The sequence below is a fragment of the Tauraco erythrolophus genome, chromosome 4, assembly GCF_009769465.1.
Source record: "Tauraco erythrolophus isolate bTauEry1 chromosome 4, bTauEry1.pri, whole genome shotgun sequence".
Lineage (NCBI taxonomy): Eukaryota > Metazoa > Chordata > Aves > Musophagiformes > Musophagidae > Tauraco > Tauraco erythrolophus.
The window spans coordinates 24154557-24163393 of record NC_141468.1 but is presented as its reverse complement, the minus strand read 5'-3'; positions in this window follow the sequence as shown (position 1 = coordinate 24163393).

The following is an 8837-nucleotide window of genomic DNA, read 5'->3' as shown; positions in this document are numbered from 1 at the left end:
GCAAAGCCCGGCATTCAGCTGAAGCCAGGGCTGCAGGGCAGGCATGGCATGCTTGCAGCAGCTTCCATCTTTTCTTTGTTTGTGGTTTTTTTTTAATTTCCAGCATGAGCTACAAAAGTTAAGTATCTTACATATTTGTGTTCAGTGTACAAGGACGAAGATAGAATCATAGAATCATAGAATTGTTAGGGTTGGAAGGGACCTTAAAGATCATCTAGTTCCAACTCCCCTGCCATGGGCAGGGAAACCCTCCATTACACCAGGTTGCCCAAAGCCTCATCCAACCTGGCCTTGAACACCTCCAGGGATGGGGCATCCACAACTTCTCTGGGCAACCTGTTCCACTGCCTCACCACCCTCAATGTAAAAAATTTCTTCCTTATATCTAATCAAAATCTGCCCTCTTTCAGTTTGAATCCATTGCCCCTTGTCCTATCACTACACGTCCTTGTAAAAAGTCCCTCTCCAGCTTTCCTGTAGGCCCCCTTTAGGTACTGGAAAGCTGCTATAAGATCACCCCAGAGCCTTCTCTTCTCCAGGCTGAACAGCCCCAACTCTCTCAGCCTGTCTTCATAGCAGAGGTGCTTCAGCCCTCAGATCATCTTTGTGGCCCTCCTCTGGACTCGCTCCAGCAGCTCCATGTCCTTCTTATGCTGGGGACTCCAGAGCTGAACACAGTATTCTAGGTGGGGTCTCACGAGAGCTGAGTAGAGGGGCAGAATCACTTCCATCGACCTGCTGGCCACACTTCTTTTGAAACAGCCCAGGATACGATTTGCTTTCTGGGCTGCCAGTGCACATTGCCGGCTCATGTTGAGCTCCTCATCCACCAGCACTCCCAAGTCCTTTTCCTCAGGGCTGCTCTCAATCCATTCTCCACCCAGCCTGTACTTGTGCTTGTGATTGCCCCGACCCACGTGCAGGACCTTGTACTTGGCCTTGTTGAACTTCATGAGGTTCTCACAGGCCCACGTCTCCAGCCTGTCAAGGTCCCTCTGGATGGCACCCCTTCCCTCCAGCGTGTCCACAACACCACACAACTTGGTGTCATCTGCAAACTTGCTGAGGGTGCACTCAGTCCCACTGTCCATGTCTCCAACAAAGATGTTAAATAGCACTGGTCCCAGTACTGACCCCTGAGGAACACCACTCGTCACAGGCCTCCACGTGGACATTGAACTGTTCACCACAACTCTTTGAGTGTGACCATCCAGCCAATTCCTTATCCAAGGAATCATTATCCAAGATCATTAGACAGATGAGAGAGAGTTAAACCCTTGGAGGCAACTGGGAGACTGGAAGCACAGGGTCAGTGAGTGGTTTTTTTGAACGGCCAAGGGTGGGAAAGACAGGTGGGGAGTATCTGCACTGTGGGTCAAGGAGGCTGCTGGAAACAAGGAAGAGTCATTCAAAATGCACTGCAGCTCGTGTATGGTGTCCAGCTCTGGGGTCCCCAGTACAGAAAGACATGGATCTGTCAGAGCAGGTCCTGAGGAAGGCCATGGAAATGATCAGAAGACTGGAACACCTCTCCTATGGAGAGAGGCTGAGAGAGTTGGGGTTGTTCAGCCTGGAGAAGGCACCAGGGAGACCTTATTGCAGCCTTTCAGTGTAAAAGGGGGCTTATAAGAAAGACTTCTTACCAAGGCCTGTAGTGACAGAACAAGGGGCCACAGTTTTAAAGTGAAAAAGGGTAAATTTAGACTGGACATATGAAGAAATTCTTTCTCTATGAGAGTGGTGAAACACTGGAACAGGCTGCCCAGAGAAGTTGTGGGTGCTCCATCCCTGGATTAGGTCAGTTTGGATGGTGAATTAAGCAACCTGATTGAGTGAAAGATGTCCCTGTCTGTGGCAGGAGGGCTGAACTAGATGATCTTTGAAGGTCTCTTCCAATCCAAACTATTGTATGATTCTCAAAAGCTGGAGTCCTGTCCAAATAAAGAAAATTAGAAGAGATTTTTAACTCTGGCAGAATACAAAAGTTTCAATGCAATAAGGCAGGCTAAAAAAGGCTTTTAAAGAGTGACTTACCAGAGTAGGCTAAACTAATACTCAGACCTCCTTTAGACATACCCAGAACAAAAAGCTCAGTGTAGGGCCAACTGGTGGCTGAGATTTGAAAGGATGCTTAGAGAGGATGAGGCCCTTACAAATATTTCATTCATTCTTGCTGCATCCTGTTCCCTCTGGAAGAGGTCAGGGATTTTTTGTAGTGAAGTCTTTTGGGTGTGAGGGGTGGGGGAACACTGGCAAAGGCTTGCTTGAGAACCTGCGTCAGTGGGAAATGACCATGCTATAGATCTCATGTCTACACAGAAAAAGATTAGTTTAAATACATGAAAAGCAAATGTCTTTGAGTGTCCAGCTCCACACAGAAGAGCTAAGACCTTTTTCTTCCCTCTGCTGTCACTGCATTCTGGCACTGAGGCTTTACCATGCAGAAATGTAGTTTTTCTAGTAATTAGGAAGTGACTTATTTCTAAGTTATCTCTCGCTATTATTCACCATCCTCTTTCTTCTTACTCTGTCTTCCATTAAAAAAAAAAGCCCCTGGCAAACAAGTCAGGGATAGTGAAAAACAACTGAAATCCTTCCATAAGAAATGAAATTTGGCAATTCACCAGGATGAAAGGAAAAAAAGATGATGTGGAAGTAGCAGCACAGTCCTGATTCCTTATTTATCTATTCTTGCTTCAAATAAATAGGTTCCAGTTAAGATATAGGCAAATAGGACTGAAAAGGAGTTGGTTAGAAACCCATTTATTTCCAAACATCTTTTTGAAAGAAGCAGTCTTGCCCAAGATCTCACGACTGTTGCCCACTGTGGTATGAAGGGAGCACCATACACTTGGATGTTTCATCGCTGGATGCAGTACAGTGCAAAGCTCTTGAAAGCTTCCAGTCATTAAACTTTGCTAAACAACACAAAGCTTTTTTTCAAAGAACGGTACTCCTGCTTCAGTGAGCTGGCCACCATCCAGCCCTAATAATTACCTTCTGCCTATCTAAATTGCTCTGTTTATTTAATTGGACAAGGTCATATGTCAAAAGATGTTGTTGGGTAGGGTTGGCGATGCTAGGACAATGGGTGCTGTGTCATTTGACTCTTTCAGGCCTGGGTGAACCAATTCCTATGTGCAGATCATAGTGATTTTGTGTGAATCGCTCTGAAGCTTGTAAATCTTCATAAATCAAATAGCAGTTCCAATAAGTTTAAATAAAGTTTTATTAATAAAAGTGCTGATCCCTGTCAGGCTACCTAGACTGCTGTAGGAGTTGTGTACAAATATTGTTATAGTACTCCAGAATGTATAAAAGACAGAGGCCTGGTTTGTAGGAGAAATTAAGAGGTTTCTCCGTATGCATCTACCACAGGTTTGTCACCATCCCATACTGATGCAGTAGTCGAGGGGATAAGGACCATTGATTCTTCTAGACAAAGGTGGTTGTCTCTTCCGAGTAATTGTTGTTTTTTTTTTTTTCCTGTCACACTGCTGCTTAAAGGCTAATACAAACCTTAATATAACGTTACATTTGTGTCATCAGTAAGATACCCAGTGCACTTCCTCGAGCTCTGTTAACCGCTTGGTGTGCGGGAGGGATTGGGGATGCAGCTGTCGGATTGAGACCGTGGTGTTTCAGGTGTCTGGTACAGTGAAATCAGCTGTCTGACACAAGTAAGGCAGACTCCTTCGTCAGTGGTTCTTAAACTTATTCTCAGGATTTGACCTAGACTGGAAGGATATGAGAAAGACATTACAAGTTGAGGAACTTTTTCAAATAAGCAAACAACAGTCCTGCTGAGCGGAGCTATTTTTGAGGTGGGAGGTGTTTGTTTAATCACCTAATGGAGCTGGTCCGTTTTTTCCAGATGTACTCAGATCGAGCAGTGGCCTCTCAAATCAGCAGTGTAGCTGTCTTGGTTTTTTTTTCTTCTTTTGTGTATGGAGGTAGGGATCCGGCCCCCTCCCCTAGCTCTTCCTGTGGTAGTGCTCGTGCTTTACATACTGGTGAGACTGAGCAAGGTGACCTTACTTTGCACTTTGAATTATAACCTACTCACTTTGAAGGTTTGCTGTGCTTTAATACTAAACCACTGCCTCTCTTGCTGAAGGCACTGTGCAGTGGGAGTACAGACAGTTTGAATCCATTGCCAGAAAGTGAGAGAGACTTCATTAATGCCTGGAGTATTTGAATCCCACCAGTATTACTATGTTTAGCGTCAGGGAATCAGGGATCAATTATTTCAATGAAGTAACAAGCGCTCCCAACACAGGCAGTTCTTATCTCCATTCCACTTATTAGGCCGTTTCCCTATAGCTCTGTCATCTGGGTGGTTGTACTGGGCAGGGGGGAATGTCCCAGAGGTTGACCAATTTCTTGAGAGAGTTGAAAAGTAAATGATTACTTCTTACCATGTTCTTGTTTCATTCCTTTCTGCAAATCTTTGTGCCCTATTAATGCTTTTACTTTCCAAAGACTTGTCTGAATTCTCAAGTTGGTTTGATGTTACTGAATGATTATATCAATTCAGCTGAATACTGTTATTTGACATAAGCCTAACTATGTCTAAATTAATATTTGTACTCAGTCTAAACAAAGCTAAATGTTAAGTATTGACTTGAAAGTATTTAAGTGCCTTATTTAAAAACCTTATTTAAAAACCAAATGAGATAAGTAAGTATAGGTAAAGTTGAAACCTAAACAAGCGTGCTCATCTGACTGTGTGCTTTTCTAGCCTGCTAGATGTCACAGCATAGGAAAAGCAGTGCAGATCTGTGAGACAACACAACAAAATGTGTTGTCTTTTTTGTCTCTCAAGGCAGTTTAGTGCTTTCGCTAAAATCAGTAGATGAGACTGTAGGAGAATTTCTTGGCATTTTGATAAGAGGGGATGCTTTCAAACATCAGGCTAGCAGGGAGAGTAGGGTGGCTGCACATATACTGCGCAACATGGACTAATTTGCACAATAGTTTGCTTACTGCACAACCGTAGTTCTTTCTAAATGCTCAAAAGTAGTGCTCTTGTTTACCATTTTTTAATGACCATGTATGGTTAGACCTGAGGCCAAGCGGCCTTCATTAAAAATGTTGTACCCTTGTTTTGCCTGCATGGAAATCCTGCCCACCATGTTACTGGGAAGCAAACATAATGTGGATGGAGGCTGGAGGGAGTGGCAGAGTCCTGGCTCCGTCCCCTTACGCATGAGGTAGCAGAGCTGGAGACATAGTGGTGGACTCCAGGCCTTCCCGTAGTCACTGTGAGCAGGGACCAGCGAAAGGGCGATGACTGTCCTTTCTAGACACCAACTGGAAAACTAAGTGGAGAGACACATTTCTGTCTGAAGTGCCTATCAATTTTCTGCCTGAAAAAGTTTACCCAAAATTTTAAGGAGGGTTCAATACAGCAGCGAATTTTAGCAATGTGCTGGAGATGTCTGGGTGCTTGGTTTGGTTTTTTGAATCTTGCCATGAGTCAAGTTCTCATTTTATGTAGTGTTTTTCACCCATGTGTCACACATCCTTTGCAAAAGAATAAAAACACTGTACCTCAGTGTTGCAGCCTAGAAACTGAAGCACTGAGGTTTCAACTTGCTCAGCTTCATGGAGTAGCCTCCTTGCTCAAACCCCTTGTCCAACGTTGTTCCGTCTTTTGGCATCAATCCTTTTCTGCACCATCTTTCTTTGAATCGATATTAGGAGTTCCGCTTGCCAATGCCATTAACTGTCTCAAATGGCAGTGTACTCAGCCTGAATGAACTCAGGCTTTTTATGGATGCTGATACAGAACTCACCTTGGTGAGTTGCAATTACTTGACTTAGAGCAAGCAAACACACATTTCAGAGATACTCAAAAGAATGATCTTCATCATCTCAGACATCCTCATGTTTCGGTACTTCAGTAACTAATTTCTAAATATCTCTGTAATGTCAGTTACAATTCATGCTTGGTCTTCTCCCATTAAACAAATGAAGAATAGTAAGTTAGAGCTTCCTACTCGCTTTTCTTTATATCATCTTTGAAGTCCTGTAGAAGACTAGTGAGAGAAATCTGTGCTCAGGCACACATGTACAACTCTTACTGTTTTCTGTGGGAGATGGTGCATATTTATTTGATAGTAGATTGTTTTAACAAAATCATTTGCAAAGCATTGTAGGATATACAAGTTACTCATATCTTGGAGTGAAGCTTCCTCTGCTATGATTCCACAGCCTCTGTATGTGTGCAGCAAAAACCTGTTGGAAATTAGTCTCTTTTTGAGAACTCAGTCATACTGCAATTTCCAGGTGTGGAAATGGGAGATCTGACCTCTAGGACTGGTTTCCAGCTTCGTTTTGGAAGGGCAAACTCTTCCACAGGGGAGTTTCCAGTGCTTCAAAGTCTTCCTGTGCCCAGCAGGCTCTAGCCTCACATGTTTAACAAACCTCCATGGTTATTTTACTGTCATGAGCTTGATGGTAGGTGTATTTAAAGCTTGGAGATACGATGTTTCTGATAACAGTCATAAATGCACAAAATAGTAGCATCTGAATGTCTTCAGAAATTCACATTGAAAAGACTAGGCCAAGGGGGAGGAATTTTTAGTCTTGTGCTAGCACTCTGTCATGCCTACAGATTGCTGTAACATTCAAGGCATGCAGCATGAACAGGCAAATATCCTTCTACTATGACATGACCAATAATACTTTTTAAGTATAATACATTTCCACTAATTGGATGCTATTACTACCTGATGCGTAGGTCATTGCTCCTAATTAATTAAGGGCCAAGAAGGTACTTAGTACTTCACAAGATGCAGATGAAGACAGATGTCTGCTTGAGAAATTAAAATGTACCAGTCTGAGGGTTTTATATAAAACCAAATCAACTACACGAATCTGATATCTAGACAGATCCTAATAAACCTGATGAAAATTAGAGAAATTAGATCAGCTTAAAGCTAACAAAATGTGATAGAAATGTTCAAAGTTGTCTGCAAAAACGCTTTCAGGCAGGAGGATTAGCATGAAGCTAATATTTTTCCAAGGATTAGGGAGAATATTTTACAGGGTAAACTAGCCCATAAAACTGTTCCTTTTTTCTTGAGTCTATAGAAGGACTTCACTCATGAAATACGCAGCCTGAAGAAAACTCGCAGTCTTCAGCTGTTGCAATAATAGTTTGTTCTTTCCTTATGCGCCATACATAAAGTCAGAAGTGCTCCTGAAACAACCAAGCTGTGCATTCTGGTTACTTGGAAATAAGACTATCCAAATAAATGCTTCAGAAAATATATATTAAACACTATAATTCTGGCTGTTCTTTAGTTGGTTTGCAGGGGAATGCAGGTTCTGTTTTCAATGACCTCATGCTTTGAGGCATATTTCCTGTTATCTGTACGCATCAGTGCTATAAACTTTATGTCTTAATGTAGCCCTATAAATTTTCAGCTTATTTGCTGTCAAACAGTTAAAGAAAAGTGTTTATGCATGGTGATCATGTTTGAAGACTTTTCTAGATATATATTCTCCATTAGAAAAGGTGCAGGCTGTGTTTGAATTTAGAGTTTATCTACTGGACAAAATTTCTAAATATATTGAGTGGCCACTGTAAATTCAAATTTGAAATATATATATACCAAAGTACCCCACGTACAAAACAAACTTTGTAAAATATACTTGGATTAGACCTTTTAACCACATCAGTGGGTACCATAAAAGAAACATTTAGCCTAAGAGCTCCAGAGATGCATGATGAAAGCTGCCTGACAGAAGTCTTTGGAGGCTGCTTGAATAATTAGGGTTGTGGGATGAAACTGGTCGTGCAAGGAGGACGATTTACACTGCTCTCTATTCGCCTCGTATAATGTAGTCGGCCCTTAGTGGCTCTACTGACTCATGTGTCCAAATGCACTTAGCAGTGAGAAGAAAAATGTTCCCACCAGCTGCTGAGGATTCTCGCAGTGGCCTCTCTCTCCTGCTACAAACACGCAGGAGAAACTCATCTTGTTACGACCAGAATGCAACCGTGCTCTGCAGAAGCAGAGGCTACAACACTGGGGAGCAGGTGGTCTCAGTCTCGTCACCAGTCAGGTCTGTAGGAAGCCAGTAGTTTCGGTGGAGACTTCTGTTCCATTTGTTAGCATTGACTGTTTCATGGGGTGCACCTTTGTGTTTATTCAAACATCGAAACGACATGGGGTCAAGAAACGGGGTCACCATAGGCAGGGCCATGTGTGAGGCAGATGCTGTGCCCAACTTGTCCTGCAGCTCCTCTGGTAAGAAAGTAGTAAGAGTTTGCTTGGCTTCACCTGTGGGTTTGCATCTTTTGTGGTGAGCTTTTTGGTAGGGATGCCTTGACAGCATTTATTTAAGCAACAGGTTAAAGACACACTGTGCTGCCAGAAGTGTGAAAAATGCTGCTCCTTTATTTGAGAGTGGTTAGCCCAGCTCATCAATCAAGGACAGAGAGGGTTTAGAGTTACTAACTTTTAGGAAGAGTCAACTCTGAGTGTCAAGAAACCAAAACCAGATGCTTTATTTAGAGTGCAAAATGCGCTCCCCCCACCTCCTTTCTTTTTTCTTTAAAAATACATTCCTGAGTCTTGCAGTTGTTTTAGGTTAAAATACAATTTGAGAATTGTTTGATTGCAAAATCAGCAGGCAGATAAATAAATTCCCCAAATTGTGGGTTGTTATTGGTAGGAACAGAAGGGCTGGTCTGCTTGTCTGTCACTATTTACTTTCATGCATCTCAAATTGCATCCTCTGATCTTTAGGAGCATGGCTTGTGGTTCTTGAAAGCCTTTGAGGAGACAGAAGAAAATTGTAAATCTGGGACCAGTAATTATAGG